Below are 15,152 nucleotides of genomic sequence, written 5' to 3' on the forward strand. Positions count from 1 at the left end.
AGAGAGACGTCACCGTCACCTACCGGGAGTGCAGGTGCAACCGTCTGTGGGACCGTCCTACCAGCCGTTGGTTTACCGTACAAACTGTGTCCGTGTCTCAGGCTGAGTGAGTACCACAGTGCCGCAAGGCACAGCACTGCCCCCGCGTCCCTGCGCCCTCCAGGCCCTACACTTCACATCTCTTCACCGGGCCCCGGGATCACCAACCCCTACCCACGGAGAGGCAACACAACACCTGGCTGCTCCCATCACCATCCCCGGGACCCCCACACTGAGCAGCGGTGGTGCCATCACCACAACCGTGGGTGGCGTCACGAACTATAATCCCAACAAACACCCCCCCTTTCACTCACGGGCGAGGAGTGTCGCTCGAGACACCCCGGGATCCGGCCCGCAGCTCGAGCCACCAGGAGCAACTGCCGGACCCGAGCAGAAGGGGTGAGCGCGGTGTGCTGACACCCTCCTCCCCGCCCGCGACAACTGCAACAGTCCAACCGCAACAGAGAGACACCGCCACCGCCAGGGCACCAGGTTCTCAGCGCCAGCGCCTGCGGGCAAAGTAGGGCTCCTCCGGCCCATATCCAAGCCGGGGAGCGGGTTACCGGTGGGAACCCATCGCAACCATTATCATCATAGGTGCAGGACAGAGGGACCGTCACCGTCACCTACTGGGGAAAGCAACTGCAGCCGTCCGTGGGAACCGTCTTTCCAGCCGTGTGTTTTACCGAGAACTGTGTCATCGTCTCAGGCTGAGTGAGTACCACAGTGCCGCCAGGCACAGCGCTGCCCCTGCGTCCCTGCGCCCACCAAGCCCTGCATCTCCCACCTCATCACTGGGCCCCGGGATCACCAACCCCTACCCACGGAGGGACAACACAACAACTGGCTGCTCCATACCATCCTTCCCGGGATCCCCATACAGAGCAGTGGTGGTGTCAACAAATCACCACAACCGTGGGTGGCGTCACGGACAATAAACAATTCCCACACCCAAACAACCCCTTTCACTCACGGGCGATGAGCGCCGCTCGAGTCCCCGGGATCCGGCCCATCGCTCGAGCCACCGAGCAGCGGCAGCAGGCCGCGGTGCCAGCCGGACCCGAGCAGTGGGAGAACGCGGCGTCCCCTCCTCCGCCCGCGACAATTGCAATGTCGACAGAACCCCTTTAAGTAATTTTACCCCCATTTTGTTTCCTTTTGCAGCCCCCCAGCTCTTACTAAAACCATTTTACAGCACACAAGTTTGGATCTCCATTAACTTATATGGGGTTCAGCGTCAGGGGTCAAGATTATTTTTAAAGTCCGACCAAACCCAGTGAACCCAAACATCCACAGGTCCCCTCATCTCCACTCATGGGTGATAAGGTGGGAATATACAATGTGACCACACAATCAAGGAACCCTAATTGACTGGTGGTAGCTCAGTGGCATGTTTCTGACAAATGTCACCAAGGAGATTAAAACCACAGTATTAAAGATTAGAGATGAGCGAACCGGTCGCGGTTCGGCTCGAGGTTGGTTCGCCGAACGGACCTCCCGTTCGAGTTCGGTTCGTCGAACGTTCGACGAACCGACCTCGAACTGCATAGGAAACAATGGCAGGCAATCACAAACACAGAAAAACACCTAGAAAACACCCTCAAAGGTGTCCAAAAGGTCACAAACAACTCACAACACATGGGAAAGTGACAAGGACATATACTCATGCGAAAACAAAAGAGCTGGACAAGGAAAAAGAGGAGGACACACAGATATATGAGTATATGCAAGGAAACATGCCATTATTGTGCAACTTGAGCCCTGCTCATTCTTGGCTTCCAATCTTGATAAATTGCCTGAGCTCGCCACGTACGCCTTGGGGATCTTGTCGTGTCCTGCAGCCAGCGTTCTCTCGGAACCTGTCTTCAGTGCTGCTGTGGGTCTGCTGGCAGATAAGCACACGTGTCTGTCCACTGACAATGTGGACATGGCTCTCAGAGGACTTTTCTTCCCCGGGGTCAGCCAGGGGACGGGAAAGGCACGCGTATTTTTGAGAGTGCTTCATGCAAAGCATCTTTTTCTTTTTCAAAAGGGGGCTCAACCGATGCCAGTCAAGTGGGGTGTGTGTGGCCCAGTGAGTGGCAACGAGGGAGACTGTGGTTGGAGTCCCCTCGCTGTGTTTCTAAAAGAACCAAGATGAACAAGTCATGGCTCTCAGAGGACTTTTCTTCCCCGGGGTCAGCCAGGGGACGGGAAAGGCACGCGTATTTTTGAGAGTGCTTCATGCAAAGCATCTTTTTCTTTTTCAAAAGGGGGCTCAACCGATGCCAGTCAAGTGGGGTGTGTGTGGCCCAGTGAGTGGCAACGAGGGAGACTGTGGTTGGAGTCCCCTCGCTGTGTTTCTAAAAGAACCAAGATGAACAAGTCATGGCTCTCAGAGGACTTTTCTTCCCCGGGGTCAGCCAGGGGACGGGAAAGGCACGCGTATTTTTGAGAGTGCTTCATGCAAAGCATCTTTTTCTTTTTCAAAAGGGGGCTCAACCGATGCCAGTCAAGTGGGGTGTGTGTGGCCCAGTGAGTGGCAACGAGGGAGACTGTGGTTGGAGTCCCCTCGCTGTGTTTCTAAAAGAACCAAGATGAACAAGTCATGGCTCTCAGAGGACTTTTCTTCCCCGGGGTCAGCCAGGGGACGGGAAAGGCACGCGTATTTTTGAGAGTGCTTCATGCAAAGCATCTTTTTCTTTTTCAAAAGGGGGCTCAACCGATGCCAGTCAAGTGGGGTGTGTGTGGCCCAGTGAGTGGCAACGAGGGAGACTGTGGTTGGAGTCCCCTCGCTGTGTTTCTAAAAGAACCAAGATGAACAAGTCATGGCTCTCAGAGGACTTTTCTTCCCCGGGGTCAGCCAGGGGACGGGAAAGGCACGCGTATTTTTGAGAGTGCTTCATGCAAAGCATCTTTTTCTTTTTCAAAAGGGGGCTCAACCGATGCCAGTCAAGTGGGGTGTGTGTGGCCCAGTGAGTGGCAACGAGGGAGACTGTGGTTGGAGTCCCCTCGCTGTGTTTCTAAAAGAACCAAGATGAACAAGTCATGGCTCTCAGAGGACTTTTCTTCCCCGGGGTCAGCCAGGGGACGGGAAAGGCACGCGTATTTTTGAGAGTGCTTCATGCAAAGCATCTTTTTCTTTTTCAAAAGGGGGCTCAACCGATGCCAGTCAAGTGGGGTGTGTGTGGCCCAGTGAGTGGCAACGAGGGAGACTGTGGTTGGAGTCCCCTCGCTGTGTTTCTAAAAGAACCAAGATGAACAAGTCATGGCTCTCAGAGGACTTTTCTTCCCCGGGGTCAGCCAGGGGACGGGAAAGGCACGCGTATTTTTGAGAGTGCTTCATGCAAAGCATCTTTTTCTTTTTCAAAAGGGGGCTCAACCGATGCCAGTCAAGTGGGGTGTGTGTGGCCCAGTGAGTGGCAACGAGGGAGACTGTGGTTGGAGTCCCCTCGCTGTGTTTCTAAAAAAACCAAGATGAACAAGTCATGGCTCTCAGAGGACTTTTCTTCCCCGGGGTCAGCCAGGGGACGGGAAAGGCACGCGTATTTTTGAGAGTGCTTCATGCAAAGCATCTTTTTCTTTTTCAAAAGGGGGCTCAACCGATGCCAGTCAAGTGGGGTGTGTGTGGCCCAGTGAGTGGCAACGAGGGAGACTGTGGTTGGAGTCCCCTCGCTGTGTTTCTAAAAGAACCAAGATGAACAAGTCATGGCTCTCAGAGGACTTTTCTTCCCCGGGGTCAGCCAGGGGACGGGAAAGGCACGCGTATTTTTGAGAGTGCTTCATGCAAAGCATCTTTTTCTTTTTCAAAAGGGGGCTCAACCGATGCCAGTCAAGTGGGGTGTGTGTGGCCCAGTGAGTGGCAACGAGGGAGACTGTGGTTGGAGTCCCCTCGCTGTGTTTCTAAAAGAACCAAGATGAACAAGTCATGGCTCTCAGAGGACTTTTCTTCCCCGGGGTCAGCCAGGGGACGGGAAAGGCACGCGTATTTTTGAGAGTGCTTCATGCAAAGCATCTTTTTCTTTTTCAAAAGGGGGCTCAACCGATGCCAGTCAAGTGGGGTGTGTGTGGCCCAGTGAGTGGCAACGAGGGAGACTGTGGTTGGAGTCCCCTCGCTGTGTTTCTAAAAAAACCAAGATGAACAAGTCATGGCTCTCAGAGGACTTTTCTTCCCCGGGGTCAGCCAGGGGACGGGAAAGGCACGCGTATTTTTGAGAGTGCTTCATGCAAAGCATCTTTTTCTTTTTCAAAAGGGGGCTCAACCGATGCCAGTCAAGTGGGGTGTGTGTGGCCCAGTGAGTGGCAACGAGGGAGACTGTGGTTGGAGTCCCCTCGCTGTGTTTCTAAAAGAACCAAGATGAACAAGTCATGGCTCTCAGAGGACTTTTCTTCCCCGGGGTCAGCCAGGGGACGGGAAAGGCACGCGTATTTTTGAGAGTGCTTCATGCAAAGCATCTTTTTCTTTTTCAAAAGGGGGCTCAACCGATGCCAGTCAAGTGGGGTGTGTGTGGCCCAGTGAGTGGCAACGAGGGAGACTGTGGTTGGAGTCCCCTCGCTGTGTTTCTAAAAGAACCAAGATGAACAAGTCATGGCTCTCAGAGGACTTTTCTTCCCCGGGGTCAGCCAGGGGACGGGAAAGGCACGCGTATTTTTGAGAGTGCTTCATGCAAAGCATCTTTTTCTTTTTCAAAAGGGGGCTCAACCGATGCCAGTCAAGTGGGGTGTGTGTGGCCCAGTGAGTGGCAACGAGGGAGACTGTGGTTGGAGTCCCCTCGCTGTGTTTCTAAAAGAACCAAGATGAACAAGTCATGGCTCTCAGAGGACTTTTCTTCCCCGGGGTCAGCCAGGGGACGGGAAAGGCACGCGTATTTTTGAGAGTGCTTCATGCAAAGCATCTTTTTCTTTTTCAAAAGGGGGCTCAACCGATGCCAGTCAAGTGGGGTGTGTGTGGCCCAGTGAGTGGCAACGAGGGAGACTGTGGTTGGAGTCCCCTCGCTGTGTTTCTAAAAGAACCAAGATGAACAAGTCATGGCTCTCAGAGGACTTTTCTTCCCCGGGGTCAGCCAGGGGACGGGAAAGGCACGCGTATTTTTGAGAGTGCTTCATGCAAAGCATCTTTTTCTTTTTCAAAAGGGGGCTCAACCGATGCCAGTCAAGTGGGGTGTGTGTGGCCCAGTGAGTGGCAACGAGGGAGACTGTGGTTGGAGTCCCCTCGCTGTGTTATACATGCTTTTAGAAGGGCATGACATGGCTTGGAGGTTGACTTTCATAAAATGCAAACTGTTGGCTACCAAAATGCTGCCTTTCCAACAACTGTGGTTATAGGCAATGAGGAACATACTGATGAAGATGAGACGCAGATACCCGATTGGGATGACAACTTAAATATTCGGTCAGGGCAAGAAGAAACTCGGTCTGAGGGGGAGGGGAGTGCAAACACAACAATTGATGATGAAGTTCTAGATCCCACCTACTGTCAACCCACAGTCAGACACTCGAGGAGGTCAATAGAGGCGGTGGAGGAGGATGCAACCGACGTCGAAGTAACCTGGCGCCTTCCTGGACACAGTCGGAGCACTGGTAGCACGTCTACAACTGCATCCTCAGCCACCACTCTGCCTCTGAGCATTATTCGGGGTGGATCAACAGGTCGCATGGCCTCTAAGCCTTGCCTAGCCTGGTCCTTTTTTGACATAAAAAAAGATCGGCCAAATTATGTGATCTGTAACATTTGCCATGGTTATCTTAGTAGAGGTCAAAACCTCAGCAGTTTGACAACTTCTTCCATGAATCGTCACATGAATAAATATCATATGGCCTGGTGGGAAGCTCACCGTGCTGCAATGCGGCCTAGTGGAGCCAACCATCCACCGCCTGCCCCTTCCAGGGCATCCGCGCGCTCGTCATCTTCTAGGACTGTGGGGACAGCTGTCACACCTGTTTTTCCACCCACAACTTCCACCACTGTAACCGCAACAGGCAGTTTGCTTGGTAGGTCGTCAGTTGGTTTGGAAGGGGAAACAAGTGAGTGTGTACAGCTCTCTCAGACATCGATAGCACCAACTTTGGATGAAGGCAACATCATGTCTCCGCCTGCACTTTCCTCCCAAAGCTGCATTTTTCCAGGGACACCCTACTCAACACCGTCTACACACAGCAGCCAGATCTCTGTCCCTCAGATGTGGTCAAATAAAAGGCCACTTCCTTCGACCCATGACAAAGCGAAGAGGTTGACTCTATCCCTCTGTAAGCTGTTGGCTACAGAAATGCTGCCTTTCCGCCTAGTGGACACAGAGGATTTTAGAGACCTTATATCTGTCGCTGTGCCCCAGTACCAGATGCCTAGTCGCCACTACTTCTCTAAGAAAGGTGTGCCCGCGCTACACCAGCATGTCGCACACAATATCACCGCTTCCTTGAGAAACTCTGTGTGTGAACGGGTGAATTTCAGCACCGATACTTGGACCAGTAAGCATGGACAGGGACGTTACATGTCGCTGACTGGGCACTGGGTAACTATGGTGATAGATGGTGAAGGGTCTGCTGCACAAGTCTTGCCGTCCCCACGACTTGTGTGTCAATCCTCTGTCTGTCCAAGTTCCGCCACTGCTTCTGCATCCTCCACCTCATCTGGGTCCTCCACCTCCGCCCCAAGCCTGCCTGGTCAGGCCACCAGCGTTCTCACTGCGCAGAAGGAATCACGCACCCCTCATTACTATGCTGGCAGCAGAGCGCAACGGCATCAGGCGGTCTTTAGCTTGACATGTCTTGGGAATAAGAGTCACACAGCTGAGGAGTTGTGGTCAGCTCTGCGGTCCGAGTTTAATAAATGGTTGTCTCCACTCAACCTGCAGCCTGGTAAGGCCGTGTGCGACAATGCTGCAAACCTGGGTGCGGCCCTTCGCCTGGGCAAGGTGACACACGTGCCTTGTATGGCTCACGTGTTGAACCTTGTTGTCCAGCAATTTTTAACACACTATCCCGGCCTAGATGGCCTTCTGACCAGGGCACGGAAACTGTCTGCAGTGCTCACTTCCGCCGTTCAAGCGCCGCAGCTGAGCGACTTGCATCGCTCCAGAAGTCTTTCGGCCTGCCGGTTCATCGCCTGAAATGCGATGTGGCGACACGCTGGAATTCAACTCTCCACATGTTACAGCGACTGTGGCAGCACCGCAGAGCCCTGGTGCAATACGTCATGACGTATAGCCTGGGCCAACGAGATGCAGAGGTGGGGCAGATCACCCTGATGGAGTGATCTCAGATCACGGACCTATGCACCGTTCTGCACAGTTTCGACATGGCGACGAATATGTTTAGCGCTGACAATGCCATTATCAGCATGACGATTACAGTCATTTACATGCTGGAGCACACGCTAAACACTATTCGGAGTCAGGGGGTGGGACAACAGGAAGGGGAGGAACTACAGGAGGATTCATATGCGCAAGACACAACAACATCACCAAGGTCCAGACGTTCATCATCACCAACGCGGCAGGCATGGGACCATGGGGGACAGGGATCAACAAGGGCGCATGGTAGCAGGCGAGATGTTGAGGAAGGTGCAGGAGGACATGAAGATATGGAGGACGAACTGTCCATGGACATGGAAGACTCAGCTGATGAGGGGGACCTTGGTCAAATTTAAGTTGAAAGAGGTTGGGGGGAGATGACAGAGGAAGAAAGAACGGTTAGCACCTCTATGCCACAAACACAGCGTGGACTTGGTCCGCATGGCTGCGCAAGACACATGAGTGCCTTCTTGTTGCACTACCTCCAACATGACCCTCGTATTGTCAAAATTAGAAGTGATGATGACTACTGGCTTGCCACACTATTAGATCCCCGGGACAAGTCCAAATTTTGTGACATAATTCCACCCATAGAAAGGGACGCACGTATGCAGGAGTATCAGCAGAAGCTGTTACTCGATCTTAGCTCGGCTTTTCCACCAAACAACCGTGCAGGTGAAGGGAGTGATTCTCCCAGTTGTAACTTGACAAACATGGGACGGCCTCGTCATCTTCAACAGTCTACCCGTACCAGTAGGACCGTATCTGGTGCTGGTAACAGCAATTTTATGGAATCTTTTCATAATTTTTTTAGACCCTCCTTTGCAAGGCCACCAGAGACATCAAGTGTGTCACATAGTCAACGGATGGAGAGGATGATACAGGAGTATCTCCAAATGAACATCGATGCAATGACTTTGCAAATGGAGCCTTGCTCCTTTTGTGCTTCAAATCTAGAAAAATGTCAAGAGCTCTCCAGTTACGCCTTGAAGATTTTGTCGTGTCCAGCTGCCAGCGTTGTCTCTGAACGTGTCTTCAGTGCTGCTGGGTGTGTGCTGACAGATAAGCGCACGCGTCTGTCCAGTGACAATGTGGACAGACTGACGTTCATCAAAATGAACAAGTCATGGATCCAGAAGGAATTTACTACCCCTGTGTCATCCTGGGGAGAGTAAATGCTTGTGGATTTGGAATGTGCTTGATGCAAATCAAAACATCCTGTTTGCAACTAGGGCACAAGTCCTGCCACTGATGGGGTGTCTGTGTGCCCAATTTGGGGAAAAAAGGTAGACTCCGCTTGGAGTAACCCTTGCTTGCTGTGTTTTTTAAAAATGATACAAGATGAACAGATCTGAAGGCAAGATGAAGGCAACATCATGTCTCCGCCTGCACTTTTCTCACAAACCTGCATTTTTCCAGGGACACCCTACTCAACACCGTCTACAGACAGCAGCCAGATCTCTGTCCCTCAGATGTGGTCAAATAAAAGGCCACTTACTGCGACCCATGACAAAGCTAAGTGGTTGACTCTATCCCTCTGTAAGCTGTTGGCTACCGAAATGCTGCCTTTACGCGTAGTGGACACACAGGATTTTACAGACCTTATGTCTGTCGCTGTGCCCCAGTACCAGATGCCCAATCACCACTGCTTCTCCAAGAAAAGCATGCCCGCGCTACACCAGCATGTCGCACACAACATCACCACTTCCTTGAGAAAATCTGTGTGCGACAGGGTGCATTTCAACACAGATACTTGGACCAGTAAGCATAGACAGGGTCATTACATGTCACTGACTGGGCACTGGCAAACTATGGTGAGAGATGGAGAAGGGTCTGCTGTACAAGTCTTGCCGTCCCCACGAGTTGTTTCAATCCTTGTTCTGTATGTAGAAGTTAATACACTGCTTCTGCCTCTTCAACCTCGTGTGGGTCCTCTACCTTGGCGCAAACCCTGTGTGGTCAGGCCACCCTTCCTTGCAACTGCGCACAAGGACTACCACACACCTCCTTACTATGCTGGCAGCAGAGCTCAATGCCATCAGGCGGTCAAAGTTTTACTTTGAAATGTATGGGAAATGTGAGTCACACCGCTATTACAGAGAATAGTAGTCAGGCAGGGTCAAAACATTAATTGAGGAACAGGAACAGAATGGGACGGCCAGGAAAGAATCAGAAAACAAGCAGAGGTGAAATGCGTATCGGCCAACAAGGTACATAAACAGCAAGCAGGAAAAGTAGTCAGGTAACAAGCACACAAAATCATAAAACTGAACTGGGGGTAAAATTAACCAGAGGTTCATAGCTATGTCTGGCAGTGGTCTGCAGACAGGATGGGCATAAAAAAGGGTGTGGTGTCTTCCCATTGGTTGTAGCTGAATGATGGTATTTCATCTGTGAGATACCCACCAGCTACATTCAGCCAGAGATTCTGCATCTGTCAAGGTAATGCAGCCCAGTGGGTGAGCATAACCTGCGTCCACCTGCGCCGCTGGCATCGACTACTCTCCCATCATCAGCACTATTCATGAAAGGAACACGTTGTCACCTGGCGACCGGAGTACAAATTGACGGAGCGGACTCCGTTGGTGACTTAACAGCCGTGTGCGGCAATGATGCAAACCTGGCTGCGGGCCATCCTCAGGGCAATGTGACACACGTGCCTTTTAGGGCTCACGTGTTGAACCGAATTCGCCAGCAATTTTTAAAACACCATCACGGCCTACATGGCCTTGTGCAGTGGGCACGCTCGCTATGTGCTCACTTCCATCGTGCGCACACAGCAGCTCAACAACTTTCATCACTCCGGAAGTCTTAGGGTCTGGCAGTTAAACGCCGTAAATGCGATGTTTCGACACGCAGGAATTGGAATCTGCACATGTTGCAGCGTGTGTGGCAGCACCGCAGAGCCCTGCTGAAATACGGTAAGACATATAGCCTGGGATAACTTGATCCAGAGGTGGTGCAGATCACGCTGCTGGAGTGGTGTCAGATCAAGGACCTATGCACCCTGCTACACAGTTTTGAAATGTCGACGAAGATGTTTAGCACTGGCAATGTCATTCTCAGCGTGACAATTCTGGTCATCTACATGATGGAGCACACTGTAATTATTATTCGGAGTCAGGTGTTGGGACAAGAGGAAGGGGAGGAAGTACAGGAGGAGTCATATGCGGAAGGGATAACAAGATCTACGAGGTCCAGATGGTCAGCGGCACCTATGCGGCAGTCATGGTGAGGGAGAGGGATTAACAAGGGCGCATAGTATCAGCAAAAAGTGTTGATGAAAGTGCAGGAGCCCATGAAGAAATGGAGGACGAACTGGCGATGGGCATGGAAGACTCAGCAGATGAGTGAGAGCTTGCTCACATTTCGGTTGTGCGAGGTTGGGGGGAGAGGGCAGAGGAAGGATGCACGATTCTCACCTCTCTGCCACCAACACACCAAGGACTTGGTCCTCCTGGATGCACAAGACACATGAGCGCCTTCTTGCTGCACTACCTACATGACCCTCGGATTGTATGAATTTGAACTAATCCTGAATACTGGGTTGCCACACTGTTAGATCCCCGGTACAAGACAAAATTTGGCGAACTAATTCCTGCCATAGAAATAGACGCACGTATACAGGAGTATCTGCAGAATGTGGTACGCAATCTTAGATCTACTTGTCCACTAAACACCAGTGCTGCACAGAGTGAATCTCAACGCTTTGTCATGGATAGGAGGAAATGGTCTTTTACTTGTCCACATCGGAGGGACCGAGGGATGGCTGCTGTGCTGAGATGGCGTTGAGTACGGTGTCCCTGCACAGTTGCACTTTTGGTCATATCCCAAAATGAGTTGAAAAAGGACAGATGCTGTTGGAAAGGGGAACAGGTGTGTTGGAAAGGGGAAAAAAGTTTTGGTCCGTGGATTTGGTGGTTAAGCAACTGTAACATTTGCTGAAGAAACAACATCTGTTACAGTGGGACTGGCAGATTTGGATAAAGTGGTATATAATCTGTGACCGCTATATAACGAAAATTAATAAGAAAAGAAAGAGAAAGGTATATATCCCCATCAGCAGTCAGTGTCCACCGTGCTCCCAGTTGGAAAAGGAGAGGTTGGCAACTTGAAGGTTTGGTGGAGGATACAGAGCTGTGTGGCTATGAAACTAATAGTAGCCTGAACCGAGTTAGACGCCATTCGGATCTGGAGACTGTGAGCCCTGTTAGCGTCACAGGGTCCACATGCCCACCCAGCCCAGGAACTCCCTGTTAACAACACAGGGGCCATTGAGTACGCTGACCGTGTGCGTAGGGGCCACACCTGTGGACAGCAGGCGCATCAGCAGCAGCAGGCCTGTTAATGCCACTGGGCTGCACAAGCAGGACTGTTAGGACAGGAGCTGGTCTTAACCGTTCTGCGTTACTAACTGTGGTGGTGGCCTGCATCCACCACCCGATCCCTGCCTACCTCTGGCCTAAAGCCGCAATGGGTTCAACACATGGAGGTGTGCTCTTTCGGAGCATAATAGAAGACTGCGCACCTCCTTGTTGGCTCCAGCCCCTTTTATAACCTGGGTCCGCCCCAAACCAGGGTGAACCACAATGCACCTCCTGGAGACAAAAGTAGAGTGACACGTCATGAGTGGCATAACTAGCGTCCTATTTGGAAACGCAACTTCAATGATGACCTCATGGCTGCCATGACCCAAACACCTCACCAGTCATCGTCTGAGCATCAATAATGCGGTGACAAGTCATAGGTGTGGGCCTCTGCAAGCCATTTGGGAGGACACCTGATGCCCTGTGGTCTATATGGGACCCCCACATCAGGGGCAGGTCCAAAGAGTTCATTACCGGACCTAGTCTCTGATGCAGGAAGTGCCTGAGCATGCTCAGTAGCATGAAATACAGTCTCTGAAAAAAGACTATCAGCTTTAGCATGGTGTCTATGCCCAAAACAGGACTTATACCCGGCACGGAATGCAAGCACCTGTGCAAAGAGGCTTTTCACACTTAGTGTGGGAGCATGCGCTGTATCCCGAAATGAAAACTTAGCGTCAGGAATGGCACAGTCAGGCTGAGCATACTCACTAGGCGAAACACTGTAATTATGCTGCAGCTGGGGTACATCGGCACACGCATGCGCACTAGCTGCCTCTCCACACTTAGACGTGGAGGGGAAATTTGTCTTGGAGATGCTGTCTATGAACAGAAGGAAAAGCTAAAGGAAGCCTGACTGTCTATCCCTCCGAATTATGAAATGCAGTAATGAATTCCATGAGTTTGCTATAACATTAGCGTAGCAAAATGTGCATGAGGGTGTGATGTAGAGGTGCTAGAAATAGCTTGTCACCAGTGGGGCACTAATGGAATACAACAGCCAGTTCTATGATGCCACAAAATGGCAGTATTTTGTGCTATCATTATAGCTTATTAAAAACAGAGCACGAGGTTGTCATGCAGAGGTGCTGCACATAGATTTGCAGTAGTGTGAATTGACAAAAGTACAATAGCCACGTTTAGGATACAACTAGGTACAGTGAGTGTTTGCTAGTATAATGGCTGAGTTTAAAAAAGTTTGAGTGTGCAATGCAGGCAGATGTCCTGCAAATAACGTTCCAATACTGTGAATTGACAAAAGTACAATAGCCACGTTTAGGATACAACTAGGTACAGTGAGTGTTTGCTAGTATAATGGCTGAGTTTAAAAAAGTTTGAGTGTGCAAGGCAGGCAGATGTCCTGCAAATAACGTTCCAATACTGTGAATTGACAAAAGTACAATAGCCACGTTTAGGATACAACTAGGTACAGTGAGTGTTTGCTAGTATAATGGCTGAGTTTAAAAAAGTTTGAGTGTGCAATGCAGGCAGATGTCCTGCAAATAACGTTCCAATACTGTGAATTGACAAAAGTACAATAGCCACGTTTAGGATACAACTAGGTACAGTGAGTGTTTGCTAGTATAATGGCTGAGTTTAAAAAAGTTTGAGTGTGCAATGCAGGCAGACGTGCTGCAAATAACGTTCCAATACTGTGAATTGACAAAAGTACAATAGCCACGTTTAGGATACAACTAGGTACAGTGAGTGTTTGCTAGTATAATGGCTGAGTTTAAAAAAGTTTGAGTGTGCAATGCAGGCAGACGTCCTGCAAATAACGTTCCAATACTGTGAATTGACAAAAGTACAATAGCCACGTTTAGGATACAACTAGGTACAGTGAGTGTTTGCTAGTATAATGGCTGAGTTTAAAAAAGTTTGAGTGTGCAAGGCAGGCAGATGTCCTGCAAATAACGTTCCAATACTGTGAATTGACAAAAGTACAATAGCCACGTTTAGGATACAACTAGGTACAGTGAGTGTTTGCTAGTATAATGGCTGAGTTTAAAAAAGTTTGAGTGTGCAATGCAGGCAGATGTCCTGCAAATAACGTTCCAATACTGTGAATTGACAAAAGTACAATAGCCACGTTTAGGATACAACTAGGTACAGTGAGTGTTTGCTAGTATAATGGCTGAGTTTAAAAAAGTTAGAGTGTGCAATGCAGGCAGATGTCATGCAAATAACGTTCCAATACTGTGAATTGACAAAAGTCCAATAGCCACGTATAGGATGCCACTAGGTACACTGAGTGTTTGCTAGTATAATGGCTTCGTTATAATTAGTTGGAGTGTGCAACGCAGGCAGATGCGCTCTGCAAATGTCTTGGCACTAGTGGGACTATAGCAAAGTCCAATAGCCACGTATAGGATGCCACTAGGTACACTGAGTGTTTGCTAGTAAAATTGCTTAGTTTAAAAAAGTTGTAGTGTGCAATGCAGGCAGACGTGCTCTGCAAATGTCTTTGCACTAGTGGGACTATAGCAAAGTCCAATAGCCACGTATAGGATGCCACTAGGTACACTGAGTGTTTGCTAGTAAAATTGCTTAGTTTAAAAAAGTTGTAGTGTGCAATGCAGGCAGACGTGCTCTGCAAATGTCTTTGCACTAGTGGGACTATAGCAAAGTCCAATAGCCACGTATAGGATGCCACTAGGTACACTGAGTGTTTGCTAGTAAAATTGCTTAGTTTAAAAAACTTGGAGTGTGCAATGCAGGCAGATGTGCTCTGCTAATGTCTTTGCACTAGTGGGACTATAGCAAAGTCCAATAGCCACGTTTAGGATGCCACTAGGTACACTGAGTGTTTGCTAGTAAAATTGATTAGTTTAAAAAAGTTGTAGTGTGCAATGCAGGCAGACGTGCTCTGCAAATGTCTTTGCACTAGTGGGACTATAGCAAAGTCCAATAGCCACGTATAGGATGCCACTAGGTACACTGAGTGTTTGCTAGTAAAATTGCTTAGTTTAAAAAAGTTGTAGTGTGCAATGCAGGCAGACGTGCTCTGCAAATGTCTTTGCACTAGTGGGACTATAGCAAAGTCCAATAGCCACGTATAGGATGCCACTAGGTACACTGAGTGTTTGCTAGTAAAATTGCTTAGTTTAAAAAACTTGGAGTGTGCAATGCAGGCAGATGCGCTCTGCTAATGTCTTTGCACTAGTGGGACTATAGCAAAGTCCAATAGCCACGTATAGGATGCCACTAGGTACACTGAGTGTTTGCTAGTATAATGGCTTCGTTATAATTAGTTGGAGTGTGCAACGCAGGCAGATGCGCTCTGCAAATGTCTTGGCACTAGTGGGACTATAGCAAAGTCCAATAGCCACGTATAGGATGCCACTAGGTACACTGAGTGTTTGCTAGTAAAATTGCTTAGTTTAAAAAAGTTGTAGTGTGCAATGCAGGCAGACGTGCTCTGCAAATGTCTTTGCACTAGTGGGACTATAGCAAAGTCCAATAGCCACGTATAGGA

This window comes from Anomaloglossus baeobatrachus, chromosome 4, assembly GCF_048569485.1.
Source record: "Anomaloglossus baeobatrachus isolate aAnoBae1 chromosome 4, aAnoBae1.hap1, whole genome shotgun sequence".
NCBI lineage: Eukaryota > Metazoa > Chordata > Amphibia > Anura > Aromobatidae > Anomaloglossus > Anomaloglossus baeobatrachus.